This window comes from Diabrotica virgifera, chromosome 1 (genome assembly GCF_917563875.1).
Source record: "Diabrotica virgifera virgifera chromosome 1, PGI_DIABVI_V3a".
Lineage (NCBI taxonomy): Eukaryota > Metazoa > Arthropoda > Insecta > Coleoptera > Chrysomelidae > Diabrotica > Diabrotica virgifera.
The window spans coordinates 167,779,737-167,793,937 of record NC_065443.1 but is presented as its reverse complement, the minus strand read 5'-3'; the positions used below and the strand labels follow the sequence as shown (position 1 = coordinate 167,793,937).

The window sequence follows — 14,201 nt, the reverse complement described above, 5'->3', positions numbered from 1 at the left end:
AAGCAAAATTTATAATTACATCATTTCCTTATAATTTTAAATAATATTCAGAGCACCATAAATATTTCACTTTTTTCACATCCTTATTACATTTCTTTTGTACTTCTGTAAACTACTAAAATATTTTTTTCTCTACTTATTTATTTCTTCTTTCTTTTTTTTAACAAATCATCACGTTATAATATATTTAAATAAATTACTTTTAGCTACTTGTCGATGTAGGCTGATTTTTTCACTGACATTGACTTTTTGTATTAAAATTTTTTTCCAATTTACCGATCATTCAAATTCAAAATTCATTTCAAAAATTTAAATCTTTTGGCCATTAATTTATATTATGCAGTCTGGGAAGAATTCATTTTATGGATATTAATAGTTTTCCTCTTATTTATATGTATTAATGTTAGCAAGTTTTAATAACCAATCTAGATTTATCTGGTGAGTTATATTTTTACATGATCTTTGTTTCCACTTTATCAGTTACTTTTTAGCTCTTGAAAATGAATGTAAACACATTCGAAAGCTCGAGTAATAAAAAATAGTATTCTAACAGCCCCTTTTTATTGACTCCAACCCACCGAAACTCAAAAGTGTTTTTTATAAACAAGTCAACAAAGTACTTCTTTTTTCTTTACATTATATATATATATATATATATATATATATATATATATATATATATATATATATATATATATATATATATATATATATATATATAATCAACGATTAATTGTACGTGCAAACATACCACCATTGGTAGAAGGAATAAAAATTTATCATAATAGAACATAAGTCAGTTATGTATACTCAGTCTAAATACATAAATAAGTTTCCAATAAAAATTCAAAATTCAACTAAAATATGAGCTGTACCACTACAACTAAAAAATGAGATATCGAAAATAAACTAATCGAAACCAAAAGCAGTATAAGTCTACCTGTTTAGTATTAATAAAAATTAAAGACATATTAAAGACATAATTAAAGACTACAAAAATAAATCTACAGTAAAATGTATACAAAGATCTCAAAAAGTACTAATACAGAATATTCACATAAAAGAAAAATGAACTAAAAGAACTACTGTCTTAGAACCATGAACGGTTGGCCCCACGTTGGGCGCCAATATAACAAAAAAAAATACTTCTGTTGGAGTGAAAGTAAAAAGAAATATATACTCCAACAGAAGTAAGGAAAAAGAACTAGATATAGCTAATGGGACAAGAATGAAAGGTATATAAGAAAGGTATATAAGTAGAAGTATAAAGAGACAGAGGCAAACGGAATAGAGTTGGCTAGCATGAGATGCAAGAGAACAACTTGACACTCAAGGATGGATACGGCTCGTTTGCATGCCTGTCGAAGAACAGTAGCTCTAAGTAGATAGTAATGATGACTAAAAGATGAAATAATAAAATAAGAATAATGTACTGAAAAGGAATGAAGATGAATAATTGCTAAAGACGAACAAAATAAATAACTAACAAATCATGGGCGCCATGAAAATGATCTTCGATCATTCTCCCAGGTATCTTATACTGTTGTCAAATACTAAATATATAACAAATCTGTAATAATGAACATAAAGGAGTAATAAAATAATTGATATACAAAATAAATAAATATTTATTAAAAATAACTACCAGATCTTTAACATTCTCTGAGTTAGACAAAGTGCATATCATGTGACACTAACATGACATAAGTTATACAAAGTTATATTTAAGATAACAACAATAATGTTACCTGTTACAAAATTACATAATTACCTCTTACTTACATATAGGGTACAACTCACATGAGTCTTCTACCAAATGGTTATAGTACGCTTGCTACGTACAACTGAATTGAAACTGACGAAGATGAAACTATTATAATTAAATAGGCACAAGCCTGACGAAGAGAAAATACAATGATGAAGTAAGCAAGTTAAATATACAAATGAATAAAAATAGGAATGGAGTTGAGATAAATACTGAAATGAAATAAAGCGAATAACAATAAAATATTTGGGAAACAAGCAAGTAATATTACAAAAATAAATATCAAACCAATAATAAAATATAAAAACCTAATTTTCTAGGCTTATTACCTGGTGCACAATGTAACGTACCATAGATAACTTACAATAGTTTGGGAACCAAATACAATAATATACAAATCTGTCATATAAAAACAAAGGTACGCTAAATCTGAAAAAGGCAATTAATAAACATAATGTATCAAATAAATGTCTGAAATATAAAAACCATAGTTACTTAAAGTCACCACACTAATTGTTCCCAAACGAATCCCAATGATTCCTAAAAAGTCTGCTACTGTATCCCAAAATAAGCACCAGGATGGCGCCAAATTAGGCCTCCTGTAGATCCAGGTGCGAAGACGAAAATTGAGCTGGAATGCTCCCCCAAAATGACATACTCCCAGATTGACTTGGCGGTGGCTGCAATAAGGTCAAGGTGGCTTCCCTAGGTGGTCAAAGTGGGTACGACTTCACATGAGGGTTAGCTTTCTTCCAAATGGCGGTTAATTTTTTATTCCTCTTCCACTGATGGTATAGTCGGCGTTTAATTCCGTTGGAAAATTTACGCTAAGAAGAGCAGATAAGATACTAAGAAATTGGCAACACTGTTAAAATGACCATGATAATATTCTACTGAACAGTAGCGTAGATATCTAATTTTAAATTACATAAAAGTTATTATTTTGCAAACATTTGATTTTAGGACAAGTGTAAATGGGATCGTCGCATGTCCCCAAATTATGTGGGCATATTATTATTATGTGGGTATATTATTATTATGTGGGTAATATTTTACAAAATAGTTTATAAAAATATAGTTTAAATAAAAAATATCGGCGTTAACTTCTGTGATATTTCTCGAAAGTGATAACACTAATCGACTCGACTGAACAGAACCTATTGTAAAATAATAATATCTACATATATAAAAACATTGTCAATAATAGTATATTATTCAACGAGCATGTAATGATGTCTATTACTCACGATGATGAAGTTTGCGACACGAGCCGAAGGCGAGTGTCGTAATTCCCCAGAGTGAGTAATAGCCATTACATGCGATAGAATACTATACTTTTTCTACGACCATTTTTATTTTAATTATAAAAAAATATAATTATCAACTACTCGAGATTAAAATTATAATTTACAAATATACATTTTATTTACCAGTACTCGGCTGAATAATTGGTTGCTTATTATTACCAATGCTGTCTAAATTATGTATTGTAAAAAACACAACAACAAATAGTAAATTCATGTTATATTCATTTCCGAAAAATTATAAGTAAAGTACCAACTACTGTCATTGTAATAAATAGAAAATGGCTATTATCGGTGAACGTATTTTAAAAAGTTTTTTCTACAAACGTGTTAAAAATGCAATTTTTTTAAAAGGTTTTTTAAAATTTAATTTAAACTGTATTATTGCATTTTTAACACGTTTGTAGAAAAAAAACAAGTTTAAGTAACGGAATAATATTTTCGCCAAGAATTTTTAGACATTCCCCTCGAGTGTAGACAACCAGTTCTACCTTTTACGCGTCATAGGTTTCACGGTTTCAGCAATTAACAAAAATATTGTATTTTATACATTTATAACGTTTGTAGAAAAAATATTGTATGATATACGTGTTAAAAAGTACATTTTTAAGGCACTCATGTAAATTGCAGAATTCGCTTCGCTCATTCTGCAAACTTTCACATGCATGCCTTAAAAATTTTACTTTTAACACTTATATCATAAATAACTATTAATGTACATATTTACATTAAACTATACAGTGATGAGCTCGCTAATAACCGGCAGAATAACGCAAAAGATGGAAAATACATTAAGTTGTGAAATAAAAAGGAATAAAACTAGTGGAGGTGGGAGATAAAAACTTTGTACCTTTTTGTCCTATCAAGAACTGTGTTTATACCCTGTTTTCAAAGATATATAAGCAAAACGAGAATACCTACAATTACAAGAGAAATAAAGGTTTCAACTAACACCTAATTCAAATGAAGTACTTACCAAAGAATATAGACGTGAGTAGAAGGGTACGGCCCTGAAACCTTTTAGCATAGAATTTTGCGTTCCAACTGAGTAGGTGCTATGGAGGTGCATATATTTGACAACGTCCGTAGTCACCGTCATCTCACCACCGCCCGCACTGCGGCCGCAACATCCCTCGTCACAAAGCCTGCTTATAAACGTGACCATCTGTTTCATATAAAAGCTTCTTCTAGGGGCTATAATATTCTTTGTACTTAGTATCTACTCAGAGTCACTGTTATCACTTGTATCACTCGTATCATCTAAATTTATAGTTATTTTTTTGATTAGTGTTGGTAAATATTTAAGATAGTCATTTTCCACTCCGATCACATGTTTGATTACATTTTTCCAGTTGGTTTCTGTGATTTTTGTGACTTCTCTTCTAATTAACTGGAGAACAGTAGAAGAAAATTTAGGAGCCACGTTTCTTCTCCTTATGTTTCCTTTAAGTTGAGCCCATATTAACTCTATTGGGTTCAATGTACAATAATAAGGAGGAAGTCTAAGCACAGTATGCTCATTACTACGAGCACAGTTATCTACAACATATTCCTTTTCGTGCTGTCTGCTATGAACAACCTCCAACAATTGCTGTTTGGTATATGATGCCTCAAAATACAAATTTTCCGTAAATAAAAATTCCTGAATTTGTAATTTATTCCAACTATTATTTGGAATTCTTTTCATTAACCTTGAATGATATGATGCGTTATCCATGACAATCACACTATGTGGGGGTAATTTCGGAAGAAGAGATCTTTCAAACCATGATTCAAAAATTGAACTTTCCATATCGTCATGATAATCTAGAGACGCGTCTTTAATTTGTTTTGCAGATAATAATAATGCATCGTCGATCCATCCATTTTCTCCACCGCAGTGTAAAATTATAATCCTCTTTCCTTTATTGGGCGGTACTGAGTTGAAACACTTTTTGTTATTATTTGTCCAACTTTTTTTCACTGTGTCATGAGTATCGTACCAGGTCTCATCTAAATAAACAATATTTCTTTTCATTTTTCGATATTCAGTTATCTGTCTTATATAACTATTTCTTAAAGAAATTATTCTAGTACTTTCCATTAGCGTCTGACGCTTGTCTATTGTTTTGTACTTAAAATTATTCGCTTTAAGAAATAATCGAAGTGTTGTTGCTGAACATGAGAGAATGCCCTTTCGAACTAATTCACTTCGAAGGCTTTCAATAGTTGGAAAAATATTAGCCGCATACATTTGGTATATTGTTCTGGTTATAGGTTCAATTAAGTGCGGTTCTATTTTTCTGAATTTGCCACAATCCTTTCTCTTCTGTCTAGAAGAAGATGTTTCTCCTATAATCTTGTAGCAGGTTACTTTGGTTAAAAAACATGTTTCTGCAATTGCCTCTGATTTAGACAATTCAGTACAAAGTCCTTCATAAACATTTTTCAGCAGACGTTTGGCATCATCAGAAAGGTATTGAAAATGTCGCTTACGTTTTACTACACACCTTTGTAAATCCTCCAATTGATTAGAGGGTTCCATTGTCTCTTCAGCTGTAGAACTATTTTCGCACCACGAACGCAACATTTTAAAAGTATCAAACGTATAAAAACTTAAAAAAGTATCACGTAAAAACAAAAAAAGTATAAAATGTAAAATTTTAAAATGATTTCCGTAGAAAAAACACTGATAAAGTCACGACCAAACTCACTTGCAGATTTGAAATTTTAATTTAACTGAACGCTGTAGCAGTTCTGGTTTGACTAAAAATATTCTTGTTTCCCAAAAATCTGTTGGTCATATCCGCAATTTAAAAATAAAATATTATACAAATTTGCCTACCTTGTCCCGTGCCTTCGGCACTGGACGGTCGAAATGTGATACCCTAGTTTATGACTCCGCAAGCCAGTCAAATACTGTTATAATCTTACCCCAAGCACCCTAAGTATGAATAAGTCTGCCGACAAAAGATAACGCATTATGATTTGTCATAACAACGATATCCGATGTTTTCATTGGCCGTTGGTCCACATGGACTGGTCAACAGTTCGATGAAAACTTCATCTGGTTGACTGCCCATATTTTAAAACATTATACCAGGCACGTCTGAATGTAAATATCGAGTGGAATCTTAAAATTTTGTACTGTTATAGGTCTGAGTCATTGATAATTTTACAGACCCCTGGTAGAGTACTTTTTTATTGCCTGATTTTATTACAGATACATATATTTTTACACAGTCTCACGGAAATACGAGGCTACCATACTCCCATCCTTACTCCAGGAAACCCGTACTCCAGGAAACAAGTGGTGGTAACTTTTCACTATACTTTAACTTAGTTGAAATAAAAATTAATTTTGAAGAAATTAACCGCCATTTTATGGTACTAACTACCAACACCAACCTGTCAACCTCGCAGCCACCGGCCAAGTGTCTCTCATTCCTCTCTCAGTCAGCGAGGAAAACGTCAAACTCTCACGGAACACGAATTAAATGACAAGGAACGGTTCAACAACTATGTTCCGCACAGTGTGACGTCACATAAGGAGTCCTTTATGAGAAAATTAAAGAAATTAATTGGGGGGTGGTTTAAGGTTGGTAAGGGGTCTTGATGGCAAAGGAGGTTGTCGATAATCCTTTTGCAATAAAACTCTGAGAAATGCCCACTGATTCCCGACTTTAGTTGGGGGTTCTAGGAATAGAACTCAGCTCTGCCAACAAATCCTACTCTCACGTCCACGAAGACATTTATGTCGCGTAACCACTGGGTGCATGGCGTACAATGGGTGTACGGTATGTAGCAGACGAGAGAGGGTGATAGGCGAGTTTCTGGCGCCATAAAACTGGAACATATCGGCTAAGGGTAGAAGGCCCCTACAAAAATCTTCCGGGTCCTCCTAGAATGGGGGTTAGAGCGATGGGTTTGCTCCTCATTCTCCGGAAAAATTATCGTTGCAAAAAATTCGAACAAGCCGCGGATATGGACTGAAACAAACTTACAACGAACACGGCAAAGAAAAAGGTACATGAATTTAGGTTGTTGGAACGTACAAGGAATTCGAACAAAGGATACTGAAGTTTTCAAAGAATTATCAACATACAACATGGATATCGTAGTCCTCAGTGAAACAAAGAAGAAAGGAGAAGGTAACGAAATAAAAGGAGATTATGTACATTTCTACAGCGGAGTCAAAAAAGAAAAACGAGCAAAAGCGGGCGTTTCCATAGCAGTCAAGAAACGATATTTGAAAAATATTAAGAACTAGTCTGCCATCAACGAAAGAATAATCACAATGGAACTAAAACTACGAGGACAAGATCTAATAATAGTAAGTATATACGCTCCAAACGATGACGCAACTGCCGACGCGAAAGAAAATTTCTTTGAAGAATTAAGTGAATTAATAAGCAGTTTTGGAAACCGGAAAGATATATTCCTACTAGGGGACTTTAATGGACGAGTTGGAAAAAAAAACATAGTGCAGTGATAGGAGACTACGGAGAAGATATGCTAAATGACAATGGCACACGTCTTATAGAACTGTGTCAGCAACATTCATTAAAAATACAAAATGGATATTTTAGACATAAAGACATCCACAAATTCACGTGGGAACAAAGAACAAGGGGGTTAAAATCTATCATTGACTACTGTATAACCAGACAACAATCACAAACAAAAATAATTGACGTCATTGTGAAACGAGGTGCAGTCTGTGGATCAGACCACCACTTAGTCAAAACCGTAACCTTCATAAAATACAAACATTTAACGCAAAAAGAGGAAAAATCAAGACCTGAGTTTCCATCTAGACAACCTATATATAACCTAGTTTTTACAACGACTCCACAGTTTTCTTGTATAGGATAAGACTAGCCGAAAAGATGAAAAACGAACCTATAGGATCGCCTGAAGAAATTTATAACACTCTTAAAACGTATCTACACGAAGCGGCAAATGAGGCTGTAGGAGAAAAATCATTAGTAGAAACACGGAAAAACTATTGGTGGAACGAGGAACTAGAGGATCTTATAAAACAAAAGAAAGAACTTTATAATAAATGGCTAGCCTCACAAGACCTAGAAGACCGACAAATGTACAAAAGGTACTGCTATATGGTCAAGAAGCAAGTAGCGAAAACAAAAAACGAATTCTGGGACAGAAAATGCCATGAGATCGACAGATTATTAGGGAGCTCAAAATCTAGAGAAGCCTTGAAAACTGTAAGAACCCTCAAAACTAATAGAAACGAAAAAGTAACGATAGACCCAATTGGACAAGAAACGTGGAAAAACTATTATGCAGACTTACTAACTGAGAAAAGAGAGAAATTTAAGAATGTTAATTACGACTTCCAAATGACTCAGAATAACTGTGATCCATTTACACTAAAGGAAATAAAACAAGCATTATCGAAAATGAAAAACAATAAAGCTCCTGGGCCCGGAGGTATACCTGTGGAACTCTTTAAATTTTCCCCGGATGTAGTATTGGAAAACTTAACGAAAATATTTAATAAATGCTTGAATGGAGAAAAGATACCATCCGAATGGAAAACTGCAAGCATAAGCTCCATACACAAGAAAGGGAATAAACATGACTGCACAAACTACAGAGGACTCAGTGTTATAGCTTCCACAGGTAGACTGTACGGCAGAATACTACGAGATAGAATAGAAAGTCAATATGAGGACTGGGAGGAGCAGAGTGGTTTTAGAGCAGGAAGATCGTGTATTGATAACCTGTTTTGTATAAAACAATTAATTGAAAAATCACTAGCATATGGGAGCCAGCTACATCTAGTATTTATCGATTTGAGGAAAGCCTATGACAGTGTACCGGTAAATAGACTTTGGGAATCTCTAATAGAGAACAATGTACACCCACAGTACATTAATGCGGTGAAAAGTTTTTACCAAGGAAACAGTAGTTATATAAAAACGAGAGATGGACACTCAGAATACTTTCAGATTAACAAGGGTCTAAGACAGGGATGCTGCCTGTCCCCTACCCTCTTCAAAATTTATATAAACACGGCTCTGAAGAAATGGTTCAGAAAATGTAAGAAAATGGGAGTACAAATAGAAGAGGGTAATCTGACTACTTTGTTATTTGCTGACGATCAGGTGGTTCTAGCGGAGGATATAGAGGACGCTGCTTATATGGTTCGAAAACTGATAGAGGAGTATGAAGATTGGGGTCTGGAAATAAATACAAACAAAACAGAATATATGACAATAGGCTGCACAGGCGAAGACCTAGACTTAGAAGGAAAAATAATAAAAAACACTAAAGAATATAGATACCTGGGAGTTACATTGACGGAAGATGGAAACGACGAAACAGACATACAACAAAAATTAGGTAGAGGAAGAGCCATCACAAGTCGGATAAACTCATTACTATGGAGTAAAGATATACGAGAAAGTACAAAAAAACAACTATACAAAACATTTATTGAAAGTACAGTTACATATGGCTCAGAAATCTGGACAATAAATAAGAAAATGCAGAACCGAATAAACGCAGTAGAGAACAATTTTTGGCGAAGATGCTGTAGATTAACATTACACGATCATGTAAGAACCGATAGAATAAAAGAAATGATGAAGGTGGAAACAACATTAACGGATACGATAGAGAGAAAACAACTATCCTGGTACAGACACATGAGAAGAATGAATGATGAGAGATTACCAATTAAAACCTGGAGGTGGATCCCAAAAAGAAGAAGGAAAAAAGGAAGACCAAAAAAGTCTTGGGAAAAAGGGATCAATATAGCCATGAATAGAAGAAATATAGAAATATATTCATGGCAAAACAGAAAACAATGGCGTTCGAATTGCGATAAACGGCCTTCTTCTTCAGGTGCCATCTCCGCTAAGGAGGTTGGCAATCATCATAGCTATTTTAATTTTTGAGGCAGTAACTCTAAATAGTTGTTTTGAGCTGCATCCAAACCATTCTCTCAGGTTCTTCAGCCATGAAATTCGTCTTCTGCCGATGCTTCTTCTGTCATCTATCTTTCCCTGCATTATGAGTCGCAGGATGCCATACTTCTCGCCCCGCATCACATGTCCGAGGTACTGTAGTTTTCTTTCTTTAATTGTAAGTTCAACTTCCTTCTCTTTACCTCAGTACTTCATTGTTCGTAACTCTATCTAGAGAGATAGATATACTCCGTATAAACGGCCTATGATGCTGTAAAACAGTCGCTATATATATAATTGGGAGGTCAAGAGAAAATAATTTTTTAAAAATAATTAAAGCGCTACAAATGATATTATAACGGGTGGACCGTTACAATCCCCTTCTATTCGGGAAAAAAAAATTTTTTACCAAAAAAAATTTTTTTAACTTCAAAATATTAACAACTAAATTTACAATAGTCTAACAATCCACGTTGATTCGCAAGATTACCAATAAGAATAAACTAAGGTTCAAGGAGAAATATATGACTCAAACTCATACTAAAATGTTACTATGTTACCCTCTGCTACCAAATATTGACCTAATATTGCTTAAAAGCCAAACAAAACTAAATATTGCACTAAAGTTCATAATAATGCTAAGTGTCGAATTGGGCACCAAACCAAAATTGAACTATCCATGGACATCAGATTTATAAAGGATATATCCAAGGACGGAACAACCAGGAAAAGGTGTGATCCAATTCGAACCATATCACAAGTAAATATATCAAAGTGAATAAAAAAATCAGTAACTAAAATAAGTAAAGAATTGAACACTTAATCCAAAATTGAACTAACAATGGACACCAGATTCATAATAATATGTCCAGAGAAGAACAATCAGGAAGATTTAGGGAACAATTCTCACCAATGCCAAATAATACCAATACTGAACATACCAAAGGAATCCAAAACTCAATAACCAAAATAAATGTGGAATCGGACACTTAATCCAAAATCGAACTATCAGTGGACACCAGATTCATAAAAGGCATATCCAAAGAAGAACGACCAGGCAAATTTATGGACCAATTCACACCAATACTAAACCACATAAACAGATCAGGTCTACGTACACCCACATCCGGTAATACGAACCTATCCAACCAAATACACAAAATAAATGAAGAATCGGACACTTATCCAGAATCGGACTATCAATGGACACCAGATTTATATAAGAGCATATCCAAAGAAGAACGATCAGGCAAATTTATGGACCAATTCTTACTAATACTAAATAAACTAAATTATTGGATCCAATGGTAACTAATACTGAACAAAATAAATAAATTAGGTCTACATACACCCTCATCCGGTAATATGAAGCTATCCAAACTAAGTAATCAAAATAAGTAACAAAAAAAAATTACTAACAGACTAAGTAACAGAGATGTAACTAAACTAAATCAAAGGTAAGATAAATACCTACAGAGTATTGACTAAAATATTATAGAAACTACATAAACTTAATTCGTGCTGGTATTCGCGAACTATAGCTTGTTGCTACAACAGATGTATGAGAATACCCAAACTCAGATTAGGTACTAACTAATTAGTTAATAATAAGTAAGATAAGTGATATGAAAAAAAAATGTCGAGAACAAGCAACCAATTTCAATTAAAACTGCAAATTCATGCGTTCTCACATACGTGGAAGTGTTCAGGAAATATTCCAGAATCTGAATAACAAAACTAATTAATGCCTAAGGAAAGAAAAGTGGGAATATACTCTGAAGAACAACCCATTTGTCTAAACACTCCAAACACTGACTTAACAAACCTACTATGTATAGGGATGGCCTAAGCATTGATTTATAAACAAGTGCGCAAGATATTTATCCATGTTTATCCATCAGCTATCAAAGTACAAACATACTATGAAGTAAAAGACCTAATATGAACTAAATACTTCCCTATTAAATTGTAAAAAAAAAACTGGAATACTTGGACTAATTACAGAAGAATGGTTAGGAAATGTGATGATGAATAGACATCTGCCTACTCTGCCATGAGGACATAGATTACGAGATCGGATAGCAATGGCCAATTGCTGAATTTCGAACCCACGTACTCACTCACTAGCATTAACAGAGTAAGACAGACTAGTCCACAAGAAGAAATCAATAAAAGACTTAAGAAACCATACATACATTAAAATTCCAAACTAATTCCAGAATCATAGTGTGTAGGATAGAAGGATATACAGCGGAACCCCGAAAAGTCGGCCCCCGATAACCCGGAAGTCCGGCTAACCCGGACCGATTTTCATCAGATAAACATTTTGATTTTCAATATTTTGTATTTTTCAATTTAATTGTGGCTTATTTCCAATCAAAATAGTTAATTATCAGACAAACCTTTCAACAATAAAAATGTATGTAATATAATATTTGAGAGATAATGTGTATGTGTGTAATTTGAACTATACGATATTAAAAATGACTCATAGCACACGCCGCAGAAACAACAGCCACCTGTCTGTAGTACCTATTCCTTTTTATTTCAAACTGTCTTAGCATTGTTTAGGAAAGACTATTTAAAAAATTCTTTTATAAAAAATGGTCTTAATTTTCACTGTTCTTAAATAACATTACATCGTTGTGACTCTATTGTGTGTCTTGTATTGTTCGCTTCCGTTTGCTTACGTTTGTGTTTGGTGTTTTTTTTTAGTAATTTTAATGAGTAGGTACTGTGCATATTTATAAATATATTTCATGTTATTTCAATTCTAACGGAGTTTATCTGTAAGTATACCGTATTTTATTAATTTTGTAACGATGAACAAATGAAATAAAGCGAATAACAATAAAATATTTGGGAAACAAGCAAGTAATATTACAAAAATAAATATCAAACCAATAATAAAATATAAAAACCTAATTTTCTAGGCTTATTACCTGGTGCACAATGTAACGTACCATAGATAACTTACAATAGTTTGGGAACCAAATACAATAATATACAAATCTGTCATATAAAAACAAAGGTACGCTAAATCTGAAAAAGGCAATTAATAAACATAATGTATCAAATAAATGTCTGAAATATAAAAACCATAGTTACTTAAAGTCACCACACTAATTGTTCCCAAACGAATCCCAATGATTCCTAAAAAGTCTGCTACTGTATCCCAAAATGAGCACCAGGATGGCGCCAAATTAGGCCTCCTGTAGATCCAGGTGCGAAGAAGAAAATTGAGCTGGAATGCTCCCCAAAGCTTGCTCCCAATGACATACTCCCAGATTGACTTGGCGGTGGCTGCAATAAGGTCAAGGTGGCTTCCCTAGGTGGCCAAAGTGGGTACGACTTCACATGAGGGTTAGCTTTCTTCCAAATGGCGGTTAATTTTTTATTCCTCTTCCACTGATGGTACTCCCATCCTTACTCCAGGAAACCCGTACTCCAGGAAACAAGTGGTGGTAACTTTTCACTATACTTAACCTAAATTAACCGCCATTTTATGGTACTAACTACCAACACCAACCTGTCAACCTCGCAGCCACCGGCCAAGTGTCTCTCATTCCTCTCTCAGTCAGCGAGGAAAACGTCAAACTCTCACGGAACACGAATTAAATGACAAGGAACGGTTCAACAACTATGTTCCGCACAGTGTGACGTCACATAAGGAGTACTTTATGAGAAAATTAAAGAAATTAATTGGGAGGTCAAGAGAAAATAATTTTTTAAAAATAATTAAAGCGCTACAAATGATATTATAACGGGTGGACCGTTACAACAGTCAACTATATTTTTAAAATTATAGTTACAATGGTTAGCTATCAAGATATTTATTTTAGTTTAACGATAATACATAGTTTCAAACATCGGGTAACAGCACATAATTCATTTTGGTTGAATTGTAACCTCTATATTTATAACTTTTTGATTATAAAGATCTGCAGTACAAGCTGTCCAAAGGTGAATGAGGAGATAAATAACTAAACTTTGGTTTTGATCAAAACATTTATTACATCATGTGCAGCAGTTTGTCAAATAAGTTAAAAATGCCATCGCATGAGGAACGCTTTCAATCGAGAATTCGAACATGAAAGAGTATTATGATTCACTGAAACAATTTGTTCCAATGAATATACCAATGTTGAATCCACAATAGAAGTCATTGAAAGATAAGCTTTTGATTTGCATTGTTAAACGATCTTTTCGTCGAAGAGT

At 33.5% G+C, this 14,201-nt stretch overlaps 1 protein-coding gene across 6 annotated transcripts in view; it reads right to left on the bottom strand.

Moving 5' to 3' along the window:
- LOC114341526 (RB1-inducible coiled-coil protein 1) overlaps positions 1-14,201 on the bottom strand; it is a 604,353-nt gene that overhangs the window by 477,657 nt on the left and 112,495 nt on the right. The gene's annotated exons all lie outside the window — the stretch shown is intronic.